A 9,442-nucleotide genomic window follows, 5' to 3' on the forward strand; every position below is an offset into this window, starting at 1 on the left:
TTTTAAAAAAAGCACGTTAGTTTGTGTATGTGTATGAAACAAGTAAAAGTATATTAAAACAAAAATATCTTTTCCATACCTTTTAAAATCACTGGATATAATATATATAATAATCCCAAAAGTAGATTTTTCAATTTGCAATTTTTGGCGCCGAAATGCATTTCATTTTTGTTAGGGGAGAGAGAGAGTGAGTAAGAGAGAGAGAGTGTGAGTAAGAGAGAGAGAGAGAGAGAAAGAGAGAGTGAGTGGGTGACGAAGTTTACCTAAACATTGAATGGGTAACAATCTATCATAATTATATATATCATCATCATCATCATCATCATTGTTTAATGACTGCTTTCCATGCTGGCATGGGTTGGACAGTTTGACTGAGGACTAGAAAGCCAGGAGGCTGCAATGAGACTGCAGTCTGTTCTGGCAAGGTTTCTACAGCTGGATGCCCTTCCTAATGCCAACCACTCCTTGAGTGTAGTGGGTGCTTTTCAAGTGTGACTGGCATGGGGGCCAGTCAGATGGCACTGGCAGTGATCACGCTCAAATGGTACTTTTTACGTGCTGCCGGCACTGGCATCATGGGTCTGGTTTCCCCCCACTTTTTTTTTTCTGAACAAAAATAAGGGGATTGCTGCATATCAGGAGATCAGGGTACTTGATTCCATGTAAAAAATCCGAGTTTTTTTCATAATGAAAATTATGTGGGTGAAAAAATTAATGGGGGTGGGGGTGAAATTTCCGAGGTTTCCACCTCACCCCACCCCATTTTCTGGAACCAAAAAAAGGGTTTTGTAGTATATTAGGAGGCCACCAAAATTCATTCAATGGAAAAAAAAAAATTGCAATGATTCCAGGATATGAGGGAGGAGCATCTCCCCCACCCCCTCTTTTCTGCACAAAAATAAGGAGTTTGCAGCAAAAAATCCAAGTATTTTTTTTCTTAGTGAAAATCATGCAGGTGAAACAAGCAAATAATAACCCTGTTTTTTGTTATTATTTTATTTGACTAATTATCATTCAACTTCTATTTCAGAAAATAACAATGACAGGACCTATGCTTTGTAGGGCAGAGCAAATTGCCTCATAGTGCTGTTTTTTTTCACAGATGGTGCCCAACTGACCCTACTATACTGTGTAGTTGACAAAATCAAAAACAAACAATGCACATGCACAAAGTTAAAAATACAAAATGACGACAATTTTCCCATCGCACCAGTATATTTGTGTGTGTGTATGTATGTGTGTGTGTGTGTGTGTGTGTGTGTGTGTGTGTGTGTGTGTGTGTGTGTGTGTGTGTGTGTGTGTGTGTGTGTGTGTGTGTGTGTGTGTGTGTGTGTGTGTGTATAGTGAATAGATAGGGATTATGTATCTAGGTGGGTGCTGTTTAAGCACTTGGTTATAATCCAAGTTGTGGCTAACCGCATCGAGCGGTAAGGAGCACCTAGGATGTGTGTGTATGTAATAGAAGACAGGTGGCAGTAACTTCACAGCTTCAGCTTTGTTGGACTGTTTCATGAAGACCAGCTGGTCAAGACTTCAAAGTCACTATCAGCCTGCTTTTTGTAAAAATGTAATACACATGTATTACATCCACAAAAAAATATTCAGCAATTCTTTGTTTAATGTTATAGATTGTCTGGACACCATTAAAGGCACCCAGGGAGCAGGCAGTGATGTGAAACTGGGTAACAAATTTAGTCTACCATCCAAAAAGGCCCTTGCTGGACTTCAATGCAGAATGCAAAACCAGAACAAATACTACAGCACATTTGGTTGAATATTCTAAGTTCTGCCAATCCACTGCCCTGGAATGGCACTTTGGAAGGTAAAGTTTGCCTTAGCAGGATTTGAACTCAGAATGCAGTGAGTTGGAACAAATATCAAGATGTATTTTGTCCAATGCTTTAACAATTCTGGTAATGTACCACCTAATGTATGCATCTGCACTAATTTGTGAGTAGGAACTTCAAATTCTTCTGGCTGCCAGATGGCCGGCCCAGTTTCACAGTACCATGCACATTACAGTATAAATAAACTTGCATCATTTATGCTAATTTACAGGAAACTGTATTTCATTTAATTATTTAAGTTAATATTTGTTTCATTTAGAGATGGCTATCCTTGGTTCAGAAAAATCAGTAACCTGGAAAGGCTTTGAACCCAAAGGTCCAGGAAAACTGATGTTCTCTCTCTCTCTCCCTCCCCCTCTCTCTCTCCCTACACACACACATATGTTAATGTTAGTTTTTATGTTCAGTTTTAATAAAGACAATATTTCATTAATCTGATGGGTTATTCTATACTTTTGTGGACCACAAATTTATTATTCTTAAACGAGAATATTATTGACAGTAACTTTGGAGTTCTGGCTAGTTAAGCCATCGTCACTCTGGCAGTCCAATGATGGCTTAACTGTTTAAAACTTCAAAGTCACTGTCGATAATATTCTTGTTTAAGAATAGACAGACAGACAGACTGACTGACTAACTGACAGACAGACAGACAGACAGACTATCTGACAGACAGACAGACAGACAGACTGACTGACTATCTGACAGACAGACAGACATAAATAAATAGATAGATTGAGGAGATAATTATAATCCTGGCTATCATTTCATTAGCACATCTTGCTAGATCTTAGCAAGCACAGTATTCAAAAATCAAAAGGAGATCTGTAAGTCTTTGATTAACAACAAAGGGAGCACTATACAACTCCAAAATAAGGTCCAGTAAGCTTAATATAAACTCTACAGAGTGAATAATAAAAGAAATGGTTCAAATGAGGAAAAAAGAAGTCAAATCGACATTATAAGAGTTTCTGAAAATGGAAAAATCTCCAACACCATCTATTTTTCTCTTTGATTGTCTCTCTATCTTTCTCTCTAAATCCCTCCTTCCTTGTCCTTCTGTCCAGCAGTAGAAACCATGCCAGATCAGACTGGAGCCTGGCTTGCCTGTCCTCAGTCAAACCATCCAAACCATGGCAATATGGAAAGCAGGCATTAAAAGATGATGATAATGATGATGATATATATTATTTATTTAAAGGGCACAATACATGTCATTAAGTGCAACTAATAGTTTCATATGCTGAGAAATACTCAAACATATTCATCAGGCACAAACCACATATCATAACGAACTAGAAAAATTGAATAATAGAAGAAACAAGTAAAAAAAACTCAGAGGGCAGCATATTGAAAATGCAGAAAGTAAAAAACTATTAGTAGCATTTAAAGACACGCATTGTGCCCTTTAAATAAACAATATTTATCTTTCACCTGATGGAGTACATTTTTTGGTGAATTTTTTATCATGGAACAGTACATTTTATATACACACACACACACACACACACACACACGCACACACACACACACGCACACACACACACATACATATATATATTGCCCACAAGGGCCCCTCTGTGTTGGCCCCTTGTGAGCAATAAAAAAAAAAAATCACACATATATATACATGTATGTGTGTGTGAGTGTGTGTGGGTTTGTGGTTGTGTATGTATAAGCATGCTGATGACTAACCCTCTGCATGGTTATTCAAACGGTTGAATCTTCTCCTTCAAATTACACTGGACAATCTAAGTGATGATATAATACCAAAAGGCAGAATGGCCCTAAATGGAATGCCTTTCAGCATAGATCTGCTTGATCAGGACTGATATGAAACATGGAAATAAAACAACATCAGCAACAATAACAACTGAGCATATAAGTACTGGCTCGCTCTCAAGACAAGACAGACAGAAGAATCATGAAGCTGCTCTCATCAGGCTACATTGCAGACAACCTGTGTTAGGAGGATGGCGTGGTTATGATTCTGCCAGCTTGTTGCCTTATGAATTGCAATATCAAAAACATGTAAATGAATAACCAATATGTACACATATGTATACAGTATAGTAAACAGAATCACTTGTTTGGATTTTATTTATTTTGTTGTGGCTAACCTTTGTTATCTCCCAGATGATAAAAAGCCAACTTTCATCAAGTAGACTTTTGAGCAAAAACATTCCCTCTTTCACCATCCCTTATTTTTGTATATATAGGCACAAGTGTGGCTCTATTGTTAAAAAAGTTTGCTTCCTGACCACTTAATATTGGGTTCAGTCCTACTGCATGGTAGCTTGCATGACTGTGTTTTCTGATAACTTTAGGTCAACCAAAACCTTGTGAGATTTCCATGAGAGAAACCGAAAGTATCTTATCATAGGTATATATGTACATGTGTGTGTGTGTGGTGGGGTGTATTTGTGTTTATGTCCCCTTGTCTCAATATCACATGGTAATTGTAAACAAGTGTCACAATCGTGCAAGCAGTGTCCTTCAATTTTCAATCTTCTTTGTAAACATGTCCAGCCATGGACAAATAGTAACTTGCTTGGAAACAGGTGAGGACTGGTGCCGAAGGGCATCTGGCCATAAAAAAAATCTGCCTCAACAAATTCTGTCTGACCCATCAAGGCATGGAAAAGTGATGATGATGATGATAATGATGGTGGTGGTGGTGATCGTGATGATGAGGACTATATTACCCAATGTACTCTTTCTTTTTTTAAAGTTTGTTGGGCAGAATTTGAAGGATGTTTTGCTGCTTTTTCTGTTGTCAAGCAATTATGCAGAGACTCCTTTGTTGGTTCATGAAGCTTCATCTTTAGTTTCAGTGGTTCCATTGATATTAAGAAAGGCTCTCTTGTAATTAGTAAGACTATTTGATGATGAGTGAGGTCCCTCCTTTTACTTATCTGCTCCCCTGTTGTCTAGAAGGGCTCTCTTATAGTTAGTGAAATCTCTTGTTGGCTAGAGATGCTCCTTTGATGGGTAACAATGCTCCCTTGATGACAAGTAAGGCATCTTTGTCATATTGAAGGCCCTTTCTTTACTTTTCACAGCAAGTAGAGCTCTATTTTAATTAGTTAGGCTTCTTTGTGGTATCTTTGAGTATTTTGGTATTATAAAGATTATGCAATGTCTTTTAATATTACATATTTTATTACTGTATATGTAAATGCTGCCAAAGTCCTGAAAGTTCCTTGCATATCACTTTTTAAAATTTCATGTGATATCAACACCTTGGTCCACCCATGTCCATTATCTCTGGTTTCTTTGGCTGGCTTTTATATCAAGAGATTGCTTGATCTTAGCTCAACCTTCCTTCATTTATTGGAGGCTCAGGTTACTGTAAATCGTCCCCCATCCCCATCCTACCCTATGACTATCATACAGAGCTGTGTAGCTATATCAGAGAGAGAGAGAGAGAGAGAGAGAGAGAGAGAGAGAGAGAGAGAAAGAGAGAGAGAGAGAGAGAATTGACTGTAGCATATGACTCATCTTATTGACCTCTTAAAGCTGAAAAGCAAAAGTTGACCTCTGCAGGATTTCAGTTCAAAATGCAATGAGCCAGAACAATTGCTACAAAACAGTTTGTCTTATGTTCTAATGATTCTTACATTTAGTCACCTTACATCAGTGCCTAACTCTCATTTTATGTTGTTAAGTGGATGACAGATAAATCTTACTGTCAAAAGGAAGACAAGTCTTATTACAGATAAGATCTCAGCCTCAGATAATCTGATAAACCTAGTTTCAACATTTAAATGAACTATAACAAAGTGAAATAAGCTAATCCACCCAGAAACACAACATTGGATTTGAACTTATAATTTATGTATTGGTAATTCAATACACATTATCCATGCAGCCATTTTACCTCCTCTTTAATCACTGGCATTTACATTCTGTGTTCAAATGCTACCGAGGTCGACTTTGCTTTTCTTTCTTTTGGGGTCAATAAAATAAGTACCAGTTGAGTGCTGGGGTCAATGTAATCAATTTATCCCCTCCCTTGAACCTGCTGGACTTGAACCAAAATTTAAAACCAATATTGCAATTCATGAGCAATAATATCATTGGTTACAGATTATCAATGGGCCAATCACTGCTTCAAAGAATTTCTGAGGGCAAGATTGACACAAAAGTGCCTGCAACTTGGTATACGCAAACATAAATATATCCTCATCTTCATCTCCATCCTCCTCCTCATCATCATCATTGTCATCACTATCACCGTTTAACATTGTCTAACATTTGTCTTCCATGTTGGCATGGGTTGGATGGTTCAACTAGATCTGATGAGCCAGAGGACTATGTTGCGCTCAGTGTCTACTTTGGAATGGTTTCAACAGCTGGAAAACTTTCTCAAAACTAACCACTTTATGCAGTATACTGGGTACCGTTCTTTTGTGGTACTGGCTCTAGTGAGATCACCAAGTAACTTGCAAGAAAGACCCCCTCAACTAGAAGTAATTAGCAACTAATAGATAGTACCTTAGACTTAGACTTAATTCAATAATGAGCCTTAGGACTCATAAAACCAGAGCTTAACCTAGTTTCTATGGTGTATGAGGGACTGAGACTATAACTCACCCCTGAACAGAACACCAGTCTGTTGCAGGGTTAGCTTCCCAACTGAGTAGGGAGTGTAGCATTGAGGGAGATGGTTTGTACCAGGTGTTCAAAGGCTGAAGTATAACAGAGCGGCAAGAACAGGTGTCTTGTTGTAGAGGAAGATACATGGTTACCCCAGCTAGAAAGAGAGAAAAGAGATGGTCATGAAGTGTCAGGGTATACCATCAAGGTTCAAGAAGGTGAACATCAGAAAGAATATATATATAGAGTGATCCTTTGTCCCTACATGTGTGAGAGGGGCTTCTGCACAGTTTTCATCAATCAACTTCCGCTGACAAAATATTGGTAAACTGAAGCTATCTGCCCAATCCAGCACACATTGGAATTGAATAAAAACCTATGTGGTTACAAAGCTAACTGCTTAACTGTGCAGATATGCCTACATGGCTCGTTTCAATCAAAAAGAGTTACCAGTAAAAATACCAACAATTTTGCTTACCCTCAATAACCAAACATTAAATTTATCCTTATTAAACCTACAAATAGGAGCAAAGAGTTGACTGAGAGTCAAAATATAAGATGGAGGGTTACTGACACATAACTTGCCACAAATACATTATGGTATTTCATGACCAAAATACTTAACTCTGAATTAGTTGAGATTACCTAGCAGGGGCAACCAATCATCTCACAGAACAATGGAAATTATGTTTTCATTGATGTTTTTGCTCTTGTCGTTGTTTTTCCATGGCTGATACTATCTGTGAAAGTGCACAAGGGTGTTGCACTCATAATTGTAAGATTGTGGTTTTGATTCCCAGGTTGGGCAGTGCATTGTGTTCTGGGGCAAAAACACTTTATTTCATGTTACTCCAGCCTAATCAATGTAAATGAGTTCCAGTAATATCTGAGAAGTTAACCTTGCAATGAACCAGCATTCTGTTCAGGGATGAGTGTTATAATCTCAATCCCTTATACACCACAGAAACTGGATTAAACTCCTAGGATTCATTATAAACCTAAGTCTAAGTCTATGACACTATCCATCAGTTGCAAATTACTTCTAGAAGTATCGGAGTTCCTTATCTGGTCTTGCGTTGTTTTGCTTTTTCCCTGTGACAAGTGGTGTGGTTTAAATTCAGGAAACACAATGCCAGAAAAAAATACTACAAGGCCACTCACCTGGCAATCTAACAATTTCACTAGTTCTTTATTATATTAACCCCCAAAAAATGAAAAGCAAACTTATCTTCGGTGGAATTTGGAAGTTAGAATGAATACTGCAAACGGTTCTACCTGATGACACTACATGGAGTGGTGGTTGTATGCCTCAGTGTGATCTGGGAGCTATGCCAGTGGAGTGTAAGCTCCTAGTAGGGCCTCCCATGCTGGACAGGTCGAAGGATAGAGGTCGGACTAATACAGAACACCTCTTCCCAGAGATAATCATGGGTTTGCGTAGAGCCAACACCCCTACCTAGAAAAAAAAAACAAAGTTACGGAAGCATCAATAGCAATTCAAAACTGACAAGACCTAGGAGGAGAGAGAGGGCCTTCTCTTAGGGAAACATGAAATCATCATCATTTAATGTTCACTTTCCACGCTGGCATGGGTTAGGCAGTTTGACAGGAGCTGGCCAGACAGGAGACTGCACCAGACTTCTGTGTCTGTTTTGGCAGGGTTTTTATGGCTGGATGCCCTTCCTAAGACCAACCACCCAGCAGAGAAGACAGTGTTTTTATGTGGCACAAGCACAGGCGAGGTGAGTTTTGGCATGGTTTTTACACCAACCACTTTACAGCATGGACTGGATGCTTTTTAAGTGGCATCAGCACTAGCAAGGTCACCAGCAAAATCCAGAAGAAAAAAGAGAAACAGGGATCCAACTAGAGAGAAGCAAGAAAAAAAAAAACACCCAGAGTCAAGATTAGAAGAGGAAAGTTGTCAATGATCTATGCACAATAGTGAGTGAAGGGTTTAAGTGAATAAGGAAGTAATTTTATCCAACGCTCTAATGACAACCACTTAACTATCTTATGTAAATAATATGTGTAATATACAATGCAGGGAAAGTTGTGGTGGTGATGAGTACCAACAAAAACAACAGAGTATAGGCTAGTGAGTTTGAGTAAGTTTGTATGCAATGGAGAAAAGAGGAGGAGTCTGTGGGAAAATTTAGTTTTTTGCAGATAACATCAGTCCCTAAAAGTCAGATTTCTCTTCTCTTTTCCAAACCCATGACATTTCAAACGTAAATAGATAACAAGGGTTAGACAAGTAAAAGTACAAGCTTTCAGCTGCTTGTAACAGAAGGATTTCCCATAAATAAACAAGTGCTCCAAGAACCTGCTTTGTTCAGTTCAAACTCTTCTATGGACCTGAGGAAACAAAAACTGGAAGCCAATATGAGTACTCAGTCTCCAGTTGTTATGATTAAGTTTGTGATTGGATGTAGATCCTGATTTGTGATTACTGGCTGTATGTACTGGCTGATGTACAGCAGTCTTGCTCTATCACATATAAGTAAATGAAAAGTAACTTTTCAACTTTAAAGAGAAGACTGAGGAAAAGGAAAGACCAAGCTGAAAACACATAATAAATGTATTTACTAATGAGTTCCACATTAGTATCATTTGCAATTTTTATATTCAATATAAATTTAAATCTATTTAGAAAGCTAGCCACCTACACTTTTTTCTGCAAAATAGGGGTAGTTTATCCTATTCAGGCTATATTATTAGCATTATTCTGCGATTGAGAATTTAATATCACTTCTTTAACTTTCTAAAAAGACATCTCAACGCTTCTAAAAGCAAACTTCGTTTGTTTATTTACGTTTGTCGTAATTTGAATTTAACATATGAGAGCGTCTCATAAAGCGAGATTTCTATACATCTTACATTTGCAGAGGAATTTGTAGTGGGGTAGTTAAGCTTAATCGGTCAAAGCATCGTGACGCGTAATCACGGGGATGTGAGTTCGTGTCCACAGCTAGCCACCTACACTTTTTTCTGCA

At 38.1% G+C, this 9,442-nt stretch overlaps 1 protein-coding gene across 4 annotated transcripts in view; it reads right to left on the bottom strand.

The window, feature by feature from the left end:
• Window positions 1-9,442, bottom strand: part of LOC106881662 (uncharacterized) — a 109,127-nt gene that overhangs the window by 30,774 nt on the left and 68,911 nt on the right. The window contains exon 4 of one of the 4 annotated variants that reach the window (XM_052967383.1): window positions 7,722-7,902. The exons of the other annotated variants lie outside the window; for them this stretch is intronic. The gene's annotated coding sequence lies outside the window, so the exon portion shown is untranslated. The remainder of the gene's footprint in view (window positions 1-7,721; window positions 7,903-9,442) is intronic. 4 annotated transcript variants of the gene reach the window in all.

This window comes from Octopus bimaculoides, chromosome 4 (genome assembly GCF_001194135.2).
Source record: "Octopus bimaculoides isolate UCB-OBI-ISO-001 chromosome 4, ASM119413v2, whole genome shotgun sequence".
Classification (NCBI taxonomy): domain Eukaryota; kingdom Metazoa; phylum Mollusca; class Cephalopoda; order Octopoda; family Octopodidae; genus Octopus; species Octopus bimaculoides.